Source organism: Triticum dicoccoides, chromosome 7A (genome assembly GCF_002162155.2).
Source record: "Triticum dicoccoides isolate Atlit2015 ecotype Zavitan chromosome 7A, WEW_v2.0, whole genome shotgun sequence".
Lineage (NCBI taxonomy): Eukaryota > Viridiplantae > Streptophyta > Magnoliopsida > Poales > Poaceae > Triticum > Triticum dicoccoides.
Window position 1 is genome coordinate 420,180,038 of NC_041392.1, and position 16,473 is coordinate 420,196,510.

At 43.9% G+C, this 16,473-nt stretch overlaps 1 long non-coding RNA gene across 2 annotated transcripts; it reads right to left on the bottom strand.

Moving 5' to 3' along the window:
* Positions 1–12,164: 12,164 nt before the first annotated feature.
* On the bottom strand, positions 12,165–13,527 carry LOC119328203. Of its 2 annotated transcripts, none has more exons than XR_005158877.1 (2): positions 12,527–13,527; positions 12,165–12,444 (listed from the first exon to the last, which is right to left on the bottom strand). It is a non-coding gene; the product is annotated as an uncharacterized LOC119328203 (long non-coding RNA). The 2 variants fall into 2 exon arrangements; XR_005158878.1 differs by having other exon boundaries at positions 12,517–13,527.
* Positions 13,528–16,473: the final 2,946 nt, after the last annotated feature.

Below are 16,473 nucleotides of genomic sequence, written 5' to 3' on the forward strand. Positions count from 1 at the left end.
CCAAGTATCACACAGACAGAAAGTATCTCAAACAAGCAAATAAAGTTCAACCACCAAAGCAAGAGAGAATAAAAAGGAATGCTCTCTCTCAAAGCCTATGATCTATACACTTTTATCCCCCTTTGGCAACAAGTTACCAAAAAGTTCCTAGAAAATGCATAGCACTAAATTGTCTCTCAGGCTTGATCTTTAGGTGGTGGTGTCCGGATAACTCCAAGAACGAAGGCTTCAGTCGAAGTAGATGGAGCTGATGGAGTAGGTGTTGGAGCTGGTGGCACTGAATCTGTAGCTGGTGCAGATGAAGTGGCTCTGGTGTCCGGAACAGGCAGTGCAGCAGATCTCTGAGCTCTATGCACTCTGGCAAATGCATCAGTGGTTGTCTTGCCCTTCCTCTCCTGCATATGATCCTGAAGTTGCTCCACAACAGACTGGATCTCAGTTGCCTTCACATCCAAGTCATAGAACTTTTGCTCCACGATCCTTTCCAAGCTCTCCTGGTTTTGAGTCAGGGTGGCCAGTCCCTTCTTAATCCTTAGAGTGGATGCAATCAAGTAGCCAAGCCGATCTTGCTTGCTCTTCAGAAGATACTGAGATGCTTCTTCAGTAGTTGGCATCCTTGCAGCCTTTTCAGCCTTTGCCTTCTCCTTCTTGGCTTGTGCATGCACAAAAGATGGTTCATTTTCATCCATCACCACAGTGTTGTCCTCAAATTCTGGGTAGATGGGCAGGTGCTCCTTGTCCAACAGATATGTGTCGGTGCCCATCTTGAAGTTAATCAGCTCCTGGATCTACGGGGCATACCCACAACTCCTCTTTTGATCTACAATTGTCCTCTTTATGGTTTCCACTATGAGGCTCGTGACTTTGAACTTTTGTGGGACATCAAAGATGTGAAGCAAGTTTATTGCATGGCCTCTGATCATCTTGTGATCACCTGACTTTGGCAAGAGAGTGTGCCTGAGGATCCAGTTGATAGTTGGCAAGCCTGACAAAAGGTAATGTACAGATCCAAACTTATGTGTCTCAAGAGCAGCATCTAGGATCTCCTTGTACATGTGTGCCATGGTGTTGTGATCCTTCTTCTTGTTGGCATAGACATCCAAGTCATCTTCACTCTCTTTTGGGGCATTGATCAACTTTGCCCATTCAGCAACCATTGACTGGTACCTCGTACCTTCAGACATCTAGACAATCCTTCCATCTGTGTAGAAATGAGCTGTGGAGTAGAACTGCATGATGAGCTCATCATTCCATTTTGTGAGCTTCCGAGCCACAAACTCATCAACTCCACAAGCCTTGAAACTGTCATACACACCTGGATAATGTTCATCATTCTCCTTGATGTACTCCCAGTCGACCCATCTCATGTCACACACTATGGGCTTCTTGTCAAGCAACACTGTCTCATAGAAATCCTGTTGTTCCTTTGTATGGAACCTGTAGTCCACAGCAGTCCTTCTCCTGGTGGCATATGGATCAGACTCTCTCCATAGCCTCAATCCTGAATCCTTCCTGATCTTCATGTTCTTAGCTACTGGATGAGCATCATTATGATCTAGAATTTTTGGCTTTAACTTCCTCAAAACATGTGACTCATCATCTTCTTCTTCCATTTCAGCTTCAGGCACTGGGGCCTTGTTCTTCTCCTCAGCAGGGATGTTCCTGGTGCCCCTCTTTGGTTTTGGCTTTGGAGCTGGAGCAGCAGCCTTAGGAGCAGTCTTAGGCTTAAATGGAATAGCCCCTGCCCTGATGGCATCACCCATAAGCTTCTGAGCTTTGGGTGCTGGTGCAGCATCTTCTTCCTCTTCCTCTTCAGAGTCTCTCATGATTGAGGATCTCCCAAGCACTCTGGCAGTGGTCTTCTTGACCCTCTCTTTCCTCTTCTTCCCTTTTGCAGCACCCTCTTTGGGTTCAGATTCCAAAGGTACTTGAGTAGAGGCTCTCGCTTTAGACATGGGAATTCTCTTTGCAGGCACTTTGGTTTTCATACCAGGCTTAGTGGCAGCAGCAGTGCTATATTCCTTCTTAAGCACTTTCTTCTTGGAAGTGGCCTCATCCTCAACTGCCACATAGTCTTCATCCTCAGATTCAGAAGTTTTCTTCTTTCTGGCCCTGGTGGCAGCTTTGGGTAAGTTGCTTGGGGTGCTCCTACTACCATCATCTAAGCTTCTAGAGGGACTAGTGCCCTCACTCAAGTGAACCTACTCCACTGACTTGTTCTGGCTGTCACTCTGATCAGACATATTGCAAACACTGACAGCAAACCCTGTGAATAGATATAGATGAGATAGAGTGGATGAGCATCACAAAATGCAGAGGTTTTTGCAAAATAATGAGTCAAAAACTTAGTTTTAGTTTTCCACAGAGAGCATTTCAAATCAACGGATTTGTAAACTCGGTGATACTGAAGCAGTTGTTGGAACCTAAACTAGTGAACTCGGTCAGACCGAGTCACAGTTCCGTGGCACCGAGACTGCTAGGCTTTCACAAAGTCCTGAACTCGGTCACATCGATTTGCAATTCTTGGTCAGACCGAGAATCGCATGTGCAATGGCCTGAGCCGAATCGATGGTACCGAGTTCCACAACTCGGTGGGTTCGAGATGGTTTCAGCGAAAACCTAACCCTAAATTCTCAATTCACGACTAAACTACGGAGTGTTTTCGATGGATAGAATGATCTCAATCGTGGAAAGATACATGGCGAACACAATGTGCTAGGAATCAGATAAGGATAGCACAGTGATCGAGTTCATACCCTAGTTCGGCGATGAACTCGCTACGGCGGCAACAGCGGGGATGATTCCCGTTGACGGCGGCGGAGACCAGCGATAGGAGGCGGCTGGCGACGAGGAGGACGATCCGGAGACCCAGGGAGGCAGAGCAGGCTAAGCGCGGGTCGAGGAGGTTCGGAAAGTTTTCCAAAATTTGACCCGTGGATATATATAGCCCGACCCTATCGGTGTGACTGAGTGGAACAACTCGGTGGCACCGAGATTCATAACTGCAAGCAGTTACTGAAACTCGGTGTGACCGAAAAGTTTGAATCGGTTGCACCGAGATTGAAAACCTAGATCGACTTAGTGATCTCGGTATGACCGAAATGGGTGAATCGGTCAGACCAAAACGCACAAAGAAGTTTTGGAAGTTTAAGTCTATGACGAATCGGGGACTCTGAGTGCTCCTCACACAGAGTGGTTCGAATCTGACTTGATCAAATTTTGTGATGCGGCATGAATAGAGTTTGAGACGAGAAAAGCATAGATAGCTAGAGAAGGTTCTTAGGCATTCTTGTCCATCCACTTGGCCAAAAGAAAACGAAACCAAACAATCAAAACAACAAGTGGATGTCCTTGAATGAGTAAATTATGCAACCAACATGCTCACACAATAAAATGACAAATGAAATATGTGGCAAAGCATGCACAAACAATTCTTGCATCTATCAAGCAATTGGCGATGACTAGGTCATCTACATATGAGTATATTGACTTAGGAGTCAAATGAGAACATTTGATCATAGGTCATACTCATCGTTTAAGCACAAGTGGGGTTACCACTTTTACATCAAGCATTGTTGTGTTCACACCATTAGAGTTTCTTTAACTCAATCGTTAGAGTAAATCTCCCCCTAGATGTGAGATCCCCCCTAAGAGGGATGAACTAACCTTGGGTTTTGTCGATGATGACTTCATGTAGGTGTTGAAGATGTGGATGCTCTATGTTGATGTAGATCATTTGGATCTATCCTTTGGAGTGAGTTGCACTTTCAATACCTACACGGGTTAGTCCCACAAGGAACAAACAAGGATATCCATAGACATAGAGTGATGCACACACAAGATGATGTCTATGAAAGCTTTAGGTTACCTTGTCCCTTGTCTTACCAACAAGAGGGTTTGTGACTCCTTGAACTAGTGCAAGATGTGGAAGTTGATTGCACTCGTTCTTGCCAAAATGATAAGAGTGAAGTATGTTGGCAGAGCCACCCTCAAGAACTCTCTAGTTCTTCTTCTTTGGGATCCACACCATCTTGATGGGAATCCTCGGAGTTGTAGTTGTACTTGATGAAGTGGAACTTGATGTAGTCTTGGGAACCCACTTGACCAAGGCCTTAGGAGCTTCTTCAAATGCATCAATTTCCTCTTGAAGCTTGTCCTTGCCTTTTTCCTTGTGGTCTTGTGGTGGAAGATCATCTTGAGCTTGTGTCCCTTTGAAAGAAGTAGGGTCATAATTCTCTTGTTGAGGAACAAACTTCGTCTTGGGGTATTGATCTTCTTCCCACTCAACTCCATTGGCATTGAACTTTCGTTCAAAACCAATACCTTGATTCTTCCGGTGCCTTCCTTGCTTGCGAACAATTTCCTCGAATTGCTTACTCCCGGCAAGGCTCTTGTAAACACCTTTATCTATAATTCCCTTCAATAAGCTATTTTCTTGCTTAAGTGTAACTTGGCTAAGAGAATCATTAGTGGAATCAAGAGAACTACTAGAAGCAACAATATTGGATTTAGCATGATTATTGTTACTACTAGAAGAAGAATCTTTCTTGTTCTTGTTACTAGACTTGACTTGAGGCATGTAAGTGGATAAGAGTAAACGCTTGGCAATATAAGAAGAAATTTTCTTGCGAAGATCATCATTGATTGCCTTTAAGAACTCATGCTCTTGCTCAAGGTTGAGCTTTTCAAAGCGTAATTTCTCATGAGTCCTTAAAAGTTCTCGATGATCTCCTAAGATAGTTTCATGAGCTAACTTAAGAGTGTTTAGTTCTTTAGTTAGAGACTCAATCTTCTCCTTATCATTGTCATTCGTTTCATATTGATTAGCATGATCTATTGACGTTTCATCATAGTATTCATCACTATAGTTGTCAACAAGTAAATCATCATCACCTAACAAGTCATCTTCATCGCTATTGAAATCAACATACTCAGGGTGTGATACCTTTGGACCTTTGGCCATGAAGCATCTTCCAATTCCTTCATTTGGTGAATCAAATATGTCGTAGGAGTTGGTTGACACAAGTGCTAGAGCGGCAACACCTTCATCTTGAGTATATTCGGAGTCAGAGTGATAGCTTCTCTCGGAGTCATTATCGGCGTCGAAGTCGGATACCCATTCACCAACATGAGCTTGATGTCTTCGTTTTGTGTAGCTCCTTGATGACTTGTCCTTCCTTTCTGAATCCTTGCTTCTCCGAGGGTGTCTTCGTTCATATCGATCATCCCTAATCCTTCTCTCCCTTGATGGTGATTCTTCTCTTCTACTTCTTCTTTTGGGAGAATCTTCTCTTCTCTTGTGGGGAGCCATACACTCATTGGAGTAGTGTCCGGGTCTTCCACAATTGTAGCAGTTTCGCTCTCGACTAGATCTTTTTTCATTGTAGGACCTTGACTTGGAACTTCTCTCTTTGCTTCTATTCTTGTAGAATTTGTTGAAGTTCTTCACCATTAGGCTCAATTCTTCACTAAAGCTTTGTTTCTCACTTGATGATGTGGGGGTTTCACATGAGGCTTTGTAAGCACCACTTGACTTGTTATGGAGCTCCTCCTTATCCTTGAGTGACATCTCATGAGCAACAATTCTTCCAATGACTTCTGTTGGCTTGAGATCTTTGTAATTTGGCATCATTTGTATCAATGTGCATATGGTATCATATTTTCTATCCAAGGCTCTTAGGATCTTCTTGATGATGAATTTGTCGGTCATCTCTTCACTTCCTAAGCCGGCAATCTCATTTGTGATAAGAGCAAGCCTAGAGTACATTTCAGCGACACCTTCACCATCCTTCATTTTGAACTTGTCAAGTTGACTTTGAAGCACATCCAACTTGGATTCCTTGACGGAGTCGGTACCTTCATGCATGTCTATCAAAGTATCCCAAATTTCCTTTGCATTCTCAAGACGGCTGATTTTGTTGAATTCTTTAGGGCACAATCCGTTGAAGAGGATATCACAAGCTTGAGCATTGTATTGTAGCATCTTCAACTCATCCGCGGTAGCTTCACGATTCGGTTCTCTCCCATCAAAGAATTCACCTTGCAAGCCAACACACACAATGGCCCAAACGGCGGGGTTATGTCCAAGAATATGCATTTTCATCTTATGCTTCCAACTAGAAAAATTAGTACCATCAAAGTAAGGACCTCTATGGTGGTAATTTCCCTTGCTAGACGCCATACTCTCCTAGGTTGTGAAACCAAGGCTATGACCACCAAAAGCTATGGAAATCAAAGCAAATGGAGACCGGAGCTCTGATACCACTTGTAGGATCGAAAGTATGCCTAGAGGGGGGTGATTAGACTACTTGACCAATTAAAAATCTATCCTTTTCCCAATTTTAGTCTTTGGCAGATTTTAGCTATCTTAGCACAAGTCAAGCAATCTTAACACAATTCAAGCAAGCATGCAAAGAGTCTATGAGCAGCGGAAAGTAAAGCATGCAACTTGCAAGAATGTAAAGGGAAGGGTTTGGAGAATTCCAACGCAATTGGAGACACGGATGTTTTTGTCGTGGTTCTGATAGGTGGTGCTACCGTACATCCACGTTGATGGAGACTTCAACCCATGGAGGGTAACGGTTGCGCGAGTCCATGGAGGGCTCCACCCACGAAGGGTCCACAAAGAAGCAACCTTGTCTATCCCATCATGGCCATCGCCCACGAAGGACTTGCCTCACTAGCGGTAGATCTTCACGAAGTAGGCGATCTCCTTGCCCTTACAAACTCCTTGGTTCAACTCCACAATCTTTGTCGGAGGCTCCCAAGTGACACCTAGCCAATCTAGGAGACACCACTCTCCAAGAAGTAACAAATGGTGTGTTGATGATGAACTCCTTGCTCTTGTGCTTCAAATGATAGTCTCCCCAACACTCAACTCTCTCTCACAGGATATGAATTTGGTGGAAAGAAGATTTGAGTGGAAAGCAACTTGGGGAAGGCTAGAGATCAAGATTCATATGGTGGGAATGGAATATCTTGGCCTCAACACATGAGTAGGTGGTTCTCTCTCAGAAAATGTGTATTGGAAGTGTAGGTATGTTCTGATGGCTCTCTCCATGAATGAAGAGTGGGTGGAGGCGTATATATATAGCCTCCACACAAAAACTAACCATTACACACAATTTACCAATCTCGGTGAGACCGAATGGAGAAACTCAGTCGGACCGATTTAGCAAACCTAGTGACCGTTAGGATTTTCGATGGGACTGAGATGCAACTCGGTAGGACCGATATGGTTAGGGTTAGGGCATAACGTAATCTCGGTGTGACCGATTACACAAACTCGGTGGGACCGATTTTGGTAGTGGGACCGATTTTGGTAATAAGCTAACCAGAGAGTTGGTCAGGTAAACTCGGTGAGACCAATCGCTCATTTCGATGGGACCGAAGTGTTACAAAAGGAAAATAGAGAGTTTACATTGCAATCTCGGTGGGACCGATCGCTCATCTCAGTAGGACCGAAACGTTACAAAGGGAAACAGAGATATTACAACCCCCTCTCGGTGTGACCGAAATCCTTATCGGTGAGACCGATTTGCCTAGGGTTTGTGGTAGTGGTTATGACATCTGAACTCGGTGGCGCCGGGTAAAAAGAATCGATGGGGCCGAGTTTGACTTTTAGTTTAGGTCATATGTGGATGTGGGAAGGTAGTTGAGGGTTTTGGAGCATATCACTAAGCACTATGAAGCAAGAACCTCATCAAGCAACACACCTTATCCCTCCTTGATAGTATTGGCTTTTCCTATAGACTCAATGTCATCTTGGATCACTAAAATATAAAATGTAGAGTCTTGAGCTTTGAGCTTGAGACAATCTTTTTGTCCTTAATATTTTGAGGGGTCCACTTTCCTCATCCATGCCATGCCATTCATTGAGCTTTTCCTGAAATATTAATCTTGGAATAGCATTAGCTCAATGAGCTATATGTTGTTAGGAATTACCAAAACCACCTAGGGATAGTTGCACTTTCAAAAACCAAAAATACCTTGCTGCAATTTTCTTTTATTTCTTTTATTTTGTATTTTTGTAAGATCTATTTGTCAAAACCTATACAATTTAGTCTATCTCAATATTGTTGAGGGATTGACAACCCCTCTTATGCGTTGGCTTGCAAGTATTTGTTGTTTGTGTGCATGTGTTGTTTACATAGTGTTGCTTGGTTCTCCTACTAGACTGATAACCTTGGTTTCATAACTAAGGGACTACTTACCTCTGTTGTGTTGTATCATCCTCTCCTCTTCGGGGAAATACCAATACCGATTACAAGTCGCAAAAATCATCATAATTTTTTTGCCCATTCCAAGAAGTTTTATTTCTGCACAACAAACAACCACGGTAGTTTTGCTGAAAACAACGTTAGTATGTGTTAGTTCCATTTAAATCATATAAAAGTGCACCAAAACCATATAAAATTGTTGTAAACATGGCATGCATACTTCATAAATTATAGGTACTTTGGATACATATTAGACACCGAACCAAAAACTCGGTGAGACCGACCTGTGTAAAAGATTCGAACGTTGGGCCTTTCAGTGAGACCGAGAAAGAAATATAAGATGGACTGATATGTGATGACCTAAGCAAGACCGAATTTTGATAATTCTGATCGTTTCAACTCGGTGATTCCGAAATGAACTAATTGGGTTACAAAAACTTGGTCAATGCAACTCACTGAGATCGATCGCCATCTCGGTACAACCGAAATTCTAGGTTTTGTCTTTGGCACTGTCTATGATTAACTCGGTGGGTCTAGGTTTATGGAATTTGGTGGGAACGAGTTGGCTTTTTAGGGTTTGGACAAATATGACTAGGAGAAGGTGGTTGGTTTTTTGGAGCAATATCTTCAAGCACTTGAGCAATTGTGCCATGATCAAAACCTCATCCCCTTAATACTATTAGTTTTCCTATGGACTCAATGTGATCTTGGATCACTTAACCAAAAATGTAGAGTCTTGAAGCTTGTGCCAATCCATGTCCTTAGCATTTTGAAGTGGTCCTCATTCTCGCATCCTTGCCATGCCAATGTTGAACTTTTCTGAAATATACTAGGTGAAAGTGTTAGTCCAACAACATGTATGTTGGCATGAATTATCAAAACCACCAAGGGAGCAAATGTGCTTTCAATCTCCCCCTTTTTGATAACTGATGACAACATACATGAAAGCTTCAAATAAAAATAACAAGAAATATATGAAATCTTTGAGAAGACATGTAATATGCATATGCTCCCCCCTACAAGTGTGCAACCATTTAAGTGATAATAACCTTTGGAATGTAGATGCACAATAAGAAGGAATTCGTAATGTGTTATATGTATCTTGGCTATATGCATCAGAGCAAAAATGATGAGAATGTAGTATCTTCATGTCCATGATTCTTTGTTGCAAATAATATGTGCAACATGCAAGAGGTCATCATGCACATGAGTGATGCATATACTTACCTTGAGGTACTTGAGAAAATTCCTGAAGAGATAGGATTGAGAAAACAAGGTTAGATAACACAAGAGAATCTTTTCTAAGAAAGAGAAACAAGACCATCAAGAATGCCAAGATTGGGATGACATGTATAGAAGAGAGTGCCACTAGGTGAATACTTCTTTAGGTGCAACCATGTCCCCAAAAGATCAAATAAAGAATTTTCAATAGAGTTCCAAAAGTGATTTTTCTCCCCTAAGCTTGAACTTCCTCTCCCCCTCGATCTTGGCATTGGATAATGGGAGTAGGTAGTGTGAGAAAAAATCAAAGTAGAAATCAGAGCAAACCAAGTAATAGCAGAGAAATAAAATGAATCAACTAGGATGAAATACATGTTTCTCCCTTCTTAGAAGCATGTAGAATTCTCTCCTCTAATAAAATGCATCTTGCTACTTGTGAACTACGTTGGGATTTTTCCGAAGAAGAGAGGATGATGCAGTACAATAGAGATAAATATCTTCCTCAGTTAAAAACCAAGGTTATCAATATAGTAGGAGAACCACGCAACACCTCTTTAGCAGCACCTACACACAAAATAACAAATCCTTGCAACCCAACGCGCACAAGGGGTTGTCAATGCCTTGGTGGTTACGTGCAAGATAAAATTGTGTAGTAACTAATAGATATGTTGAACAAAAAATACAAAATAAAGGAAAATTGCAGCAAGGTATTTTTAGGATTTTTAGTATATGATAAAAGTAGACTCGGAGGCCATAATTTTCACTTGAGGTTTCTCTCTTGAAAATAGCATATGGTGAGTGAACAAATTATTGTTGGGCAATTGATAGAAAAGCAAATAATCATGACGATGCCCAAGGCAATGATCATGTATATAGGCATCACGTCTGAGACAAGTAGACCAAAGCGATTCCGCATCTACTACTATTGCTCCACACATTGACCGCTATCCAGCATACACCTAGAGTATTAAGTTCATAAGGAACACAGTAACGCCTTAAGCAAGATGACATGATGTAAACAAAGTAAATTGACGCATGAATAACCCCATCTTTTTATCCTTAATGGCAATGGTACAAATACATGTCATGCCCCCTTCTGTCACTGGGATTAGCACCGCAAGATCGAACCCATCACAAAGCACATCTCACATTGCAAGAAAAATCAATTTAGTTGGCCAAGCCAAATCAATAGATCAGAGAGAAATATGAAGCTATAATAATCATGCATAAAAGAGTTCAGAGAAGACTCAAATAATATTCATGAATAATATGATCATAAACTCACAATTCATCAGATTCCAACAAACACACCGCAAAAAGTGATTACATCAAGTAGAACTCCAAGAACATCAAAGCGAACATTGTATTGAAGATTAAGGAGAGAGAGATAACCATCTAGCTACTAACTATGGACCCGTAGGTCTGTGGTAAACTACTCACACATCATCGGAAGAGCATCAAGGTTAATGTAGATACCCTCCGTGATTGATTCCCCCTCTGACAGAGTGCCGGAAAAGGCCCCCAGATGGGATCTCGCAAGAACAGGAACTTGCGGCGGCGGAAAAAATATTTCGGGTGGCTCTCTGTTTGTTTCTCGATTTTGGAGAACTAGATGACACCCCGCGCGTTGCTGCGGGAATATATGCTAAAGACAAAAATAATTAGACACTGCTTGAAATAGACATTCAGGAAAACAAAACATTCTTGCCCGCAAAAAATGGATAACAAAACATTCTTGAGAGAATATACGTTCAGGGATGAAGCATGAAGTACAGATATTGATATTTCTTATAATCATTGTTAGTAGTAGAACACTGGTATGACGTGATAGCACAAAAAGGAGGCTCGCATAGACATCATAATCTGTTACATTTGCTAAATAAAATAACCATTTGCCAGAAATTATGGTATAAAGATCCATAGTATGCATATACTGAAACAATGTCTCGACAGAGAACATAAACTATGATGGATTTCAGACCTCCCTAGTAAACAAAGAACAGTCAAATGCTTAGAGTAATACAGTAAGGAGCATGTACCGGAAAGTACGATTTGTTTTGCCAAAATCACACAACTATTTGACAAAACAAAGTTCAGTAGCTGCAAGTTTAGAGTAAACACACACAAACACTATAATCTTTTAAGGACTATTTTTTTCATAATTCGTCTTAATCAAAATGTACCTTAAGTACATATAGAAGAATGCTTTATCTTAGAAAGAAAGGTGCTAGATTCAAATAAACACCGAAAGTTAGTGTGTGTTTTTAAACTATTAGCAAAAATCTTGTTAGCATAATAACAATTTTATTCTTGATTGGTAATCATTAATTCCTACATTATTAGACAAAAGGAAAGAACAAACATGGTAAATAAAGGTGTAGACTTCTATCCAAAGATCAAAGAAAATTACAAACCTTTGGTGATCCTACATAAATAAATTTGATAATAGTATATGAGAACATACCACAAAATGAGCAACCATTGTTTCTTGATCCTTTATGTACAATTATTTCTTAACCACCCGATTCCAATTGTACGTGACAAAAGGAAATCTACATAGAACTGCACATGTCATAAGAATATACTACCTCCATTCCAAAATATAAGACGTTTTGGTAGGCTAGCCTACCAAAACATCTTATATTTTGGAATGGAGGTAGTATGTCATATACTTGTAATAGCATGACGAAATTTGAAGGAAAAATAATGAAACTGCATACGCACTCAATCAAATAATTGTATTAACCTGTTAGTGTGGTAGGAAAAAGGAGCCAATAATATGTAATGTTGCAAAGTAGCAACATCATGGATCACATTAGCAAGCAACTGTAGGGACAATCAGCGAACAGTTTCATGGCGGCTTATTGAAACAGAGGAAAACTGAATGTGACTTCTGTGGCCAAGCACATATACATCTAAGTGCCTTGGTGACCATGGTAATCAAACAATTTAGCATATCTAATCCAGCCTAATAAATGCCAGTCGCAGTCCATCCTTCAACCTCCTGGAAAAATAGATGTGGAGAGAGGCAGAGAGGAAAAAAATGGATAAGAGAATATAAAGAGGTGCAGCTCACTGTTGTTCACCTTCCTCCAGTTCTTCGCCTATAGACTCCATGAAGAAGCACTTGAGGAATCGTGTGGCTGTGGCACACCATAACATGAAGGCGCGGGGACCTGCAAACAAAAAATAAAAAAATCAATGAATGGACAGAGCCTAATCCAAAAAATGGAAAACAATTTTTTTAAGGGCCTGAACAACGATCATCACATTTTTTTCAAGGACATAAAACATATTTGCCACTGACAGTACTCGATAGCATCAGTAATCGAAATTAATTAGCCTCCCCAGAATTTACATAATAACAATAAAATAGATGATTGCAAGATTTGAAATTAAGTTGTAAATGTTCTAAGCATGATTAATTGGGGGAGAGGAGGAGCAACAAATAACTCAAGGAAGTGGACAGCCGAAAGTAAAAAAGGAGCACTTCAGGTTGCCTTTCCTGCTGCTTCAAGCCTTCAACTATGAACTATCGATCTGCAGCAGAGCTTGCATGTTGCCCGGCGCCATGGACAATGCATACTACAGTTGTGCCGGTAGAGGGCGCCCATCGATCTGTACCGGCGCTTGCACACTACCTAGCGCCGTCAAGGACGCCGATTGGTCCGCAATGTCGACGACACTGACAATGATATAACCAATCGAGGTATTTAGAAGCGGCATCAATGCCCAGTGAATCGGCTACCGTTGCAACCAGTCCAACACCACTGTGGATCCTTGCCGCCACTTAAATCCCTGTTGGATTTGACACCTTGTAGTTTCATCCAGCCATGGAAGCAGGCCGAAGCGACAGGTGAAGGGAGATTGGGAACAGGAAGAATAAGAAGCGGAGGAGCCGTATAATATTGACTGGGGATTGAAATAGACATGGAAGGGGAAAGGCTAAAAGAAAGAAGACGAATATGAGCAAGGAAAATCAACCGGCCAGGGATTTGATGGAGAAGCTAAAGAGGCCGGAGGCTGCAGACGCTCTAGGAAAAATATCGTGGGGATGAGGTTGCACGCCAAAGCCTGTAGCGCTCAATCAGGGAGAGACAGGATGCCCGTGAGGCCAGGTTGTGGTGGGTCCTTAGCAATTAACCGAAGCTTATGTGGCAGGGGTGTTGTAGTGGTTGATCCCATATGTAGGTCACTAAAAAAATATTGATGTGGCAAGTGTGCTGAGATGGATAGCCTACATGTTAAAAGAAATAAAATAGTGGGGATGAATTATTTAGGTATTATAGATTTATGAAGGCAGAGTTAGGTCAAACCGAGCCACCAGGGCACGCCTACCCCCTAGGTGCGCCCTGGTGCCTCGTGGGCCACTACTCAATCTTCTCGTCCCCTCCCGAAGCTTTCAGGGTCTTTTATGTTTGGAAAAAAATACCAAAAAATTTCATGGCATTTGGACTTCGTTTGGTACTGATATTCTGAAAAGCCAAAAACAAGCTAAAAAAAACAACTGACACTGTGCACTAAGTTAATAGGTTAGTCTCAAAAAATGATATATAATTGCTTGTAAATATATATAAAACATTCAAGATTGATACTATAATAACATGGAACAATAAAAAAAATTATACATACGTTGAAGACGTATCAAGAATCCCCAAGCTTAGATCATCCCCACCCGTTGGCCCCCAGGGGCACGTAAAATCGCCGCCTGGGGGCGAACCGGCGCTAAAATCAGCATGGGGGCTTGCCGGTTCCCATACGCGGGTTTAAAAAACAGAATTCGGCAAAATTCGATAAATTGGACAAAACATTCGGCTAAAGTTCGGCAAACTTGACATATATTCGACATGTTCGACGTTTTACATAAGTTATTAAAAAAACCTAACTAAGGGGCGAAGAAGTCGCTGAGCGCGGCGAAGTCACCAACGTCGCTGCCATCCTCGTCGTCGTCGGCAGCTTTCTCCTTCTTGACGTGGCCACCCCTGCTGGACCCCTGCCCGGCGTCGCCCTGACGGACCGGTGGCGGTGGTGCATCATCGTCGCTGTCGTCGAGGACGACGACGCCTCCCTCTTCCCGGACACGACGCCGAGTTTCGAAGCGCTCGTAGGCGAGGCGCTGGCGCTCTAGCTCCATGCGTGCCCAGTCTTCACATGCCCATTTGAGGGCCGCCGCGTCGTCGAGCTCCTCGCCGCCGGCGAGCCCGGGCTCCATCTTCACGAGGGGAGCCCCGGCTTCGTCTTTGGCTTGACGAAGCATGGGGGAGCCGAGGAGGAGGCGCGCCTGCCGCCCTCGTTGATGACAATGCCAGCGTTGCGCGTGCGCTGGCTGAGCGGCGTCTCCGCGGCGGGCTCGGCCTTGACGCCGAGCAGCGCCGATGAGCCGAAGGAATGGGAGGAGGAATGGGAGGAGGATTGAGAGGAGGACGAGGAGGAGCCGAACCTCCTCGGCGCCCATTACCTGGTGCTCCGACGGGGGGCGGGGCAGCCGCCGCGGCAGGGTATGCCAGTGGTGGGTTGTTGCCGCCCTCGAGGTACGTTAGCACCTCGTGAAGCATGCGGCCGAGGGCACCCCACCATACGCGACGCCCGTCAATGTTCTTCACGCCATCCACCACCGGTGCCCCGTTGGTGGACGCCAGCCGCTGCGCCTATCGGCGCTGGAAGTACGCTGCCCATGACGTGTGGTTGTCGGCAGCGTACTGGGGGAGGGCGCGGTGCTCCTCTGGCAGGGACTCCCTCATGCGGTCGACCTCGGCGGTGAAGACGTCGGGGCGTGCGTTGACGTCGGGCACCAGGGGGATGGGGACGCCCCCGTAGCTGAGCCTCCACCCCGTCGGCCCGGCGGCATGTCCGGCGGCGCTGGGATGTTGGCCTCGAAAAGGAGGTCCGCCTCCCACTCACGGAGCGAGCGGCCGCCGAAGCCGTTGGCCGCCGCCGCGTCGCCGCGGAAGCGTTCGGCTGTCGAGAAGGAAGGGAAGGGGAGACCGGCAGAGCTCGACAGCGTGCGGGAGGGAGGCAGAGCTCGGTGGCTGGTTTGGGCTTGGGCTGGTGTGACCAGCGGCGAGGGGGAGCCGCTAATTTTATAGCCCCGCGCTGTGTGTACACGTGGCGGGAGGGGAGGCGTCGTCGCGCCCGCCCGCCCGTGACGCGCCGCCCGTGAGGAATCAATGACAAGGCTGACTGGCGGCAGCCTTGCCATTGATTCCCCATGGGAAACCGAGGCGTTCTGGGGAAGACGAGGTGCGTGCCTCTGACTCGGCGGGCCCGCGGCTCTTTCGCGCCAAAACCGCTCGCCCCGGTGCCCCCGGGCGCCCCCTAGCGCGTCGGGTTCAGCCTGGGGCCGCCGGCGCCAATTTCGGCCCAAACCAGTGAAAAAGGGCTCCTGGGGACGTGACTGGGCTGATTTTTGGGCGCCGGCGCGGAAAAAACGCTTGAATAGGGCCTGTTGGGGGCGCGGCTGGAGATGCTCTTAATTCCTGCTCGTCCTCGAGTAGGTAAATGATAAACACATAATTTTTATGTAGAATGCTACCTATCATATTCATCATATATATTTTTCGTTTGTGGCATGGATATTTGGACTTGAGTGATTCAAAGCAATATTCTATAGTTTGACATGAAAACATAAATACTCAAGTATATCAACAAGCAACATGTCTTTCAACATATCAACGCTAAAGAAAGTTATCCCTAGCCCATTATGCTCAGTCATTGATCCATTCATGAAACGCACTCAATATTAGCTACACCCAACGCACAAGTATGACAATAGTGCTTTCCAATTGATGCTTTATAAGAGAACATGGAGACTCAAATTAATATAAAATTGCATAAAAGTAAAATAGGTAGGCCATTCACAAAGGGAAGCAGAGATTTGCAGAGGTGTCAGAGCTTAGGGTTTAAAATAGAGACATAAAGTTATTTTGAGAGGTATGCTTTTCCTGTTAACAAAAACGACCGGGAATTTCCAATACTTCCATGCTAGACACATTATAGGCGGTTCCTAAATAGAAAATTACGTTTATTTCCTTTC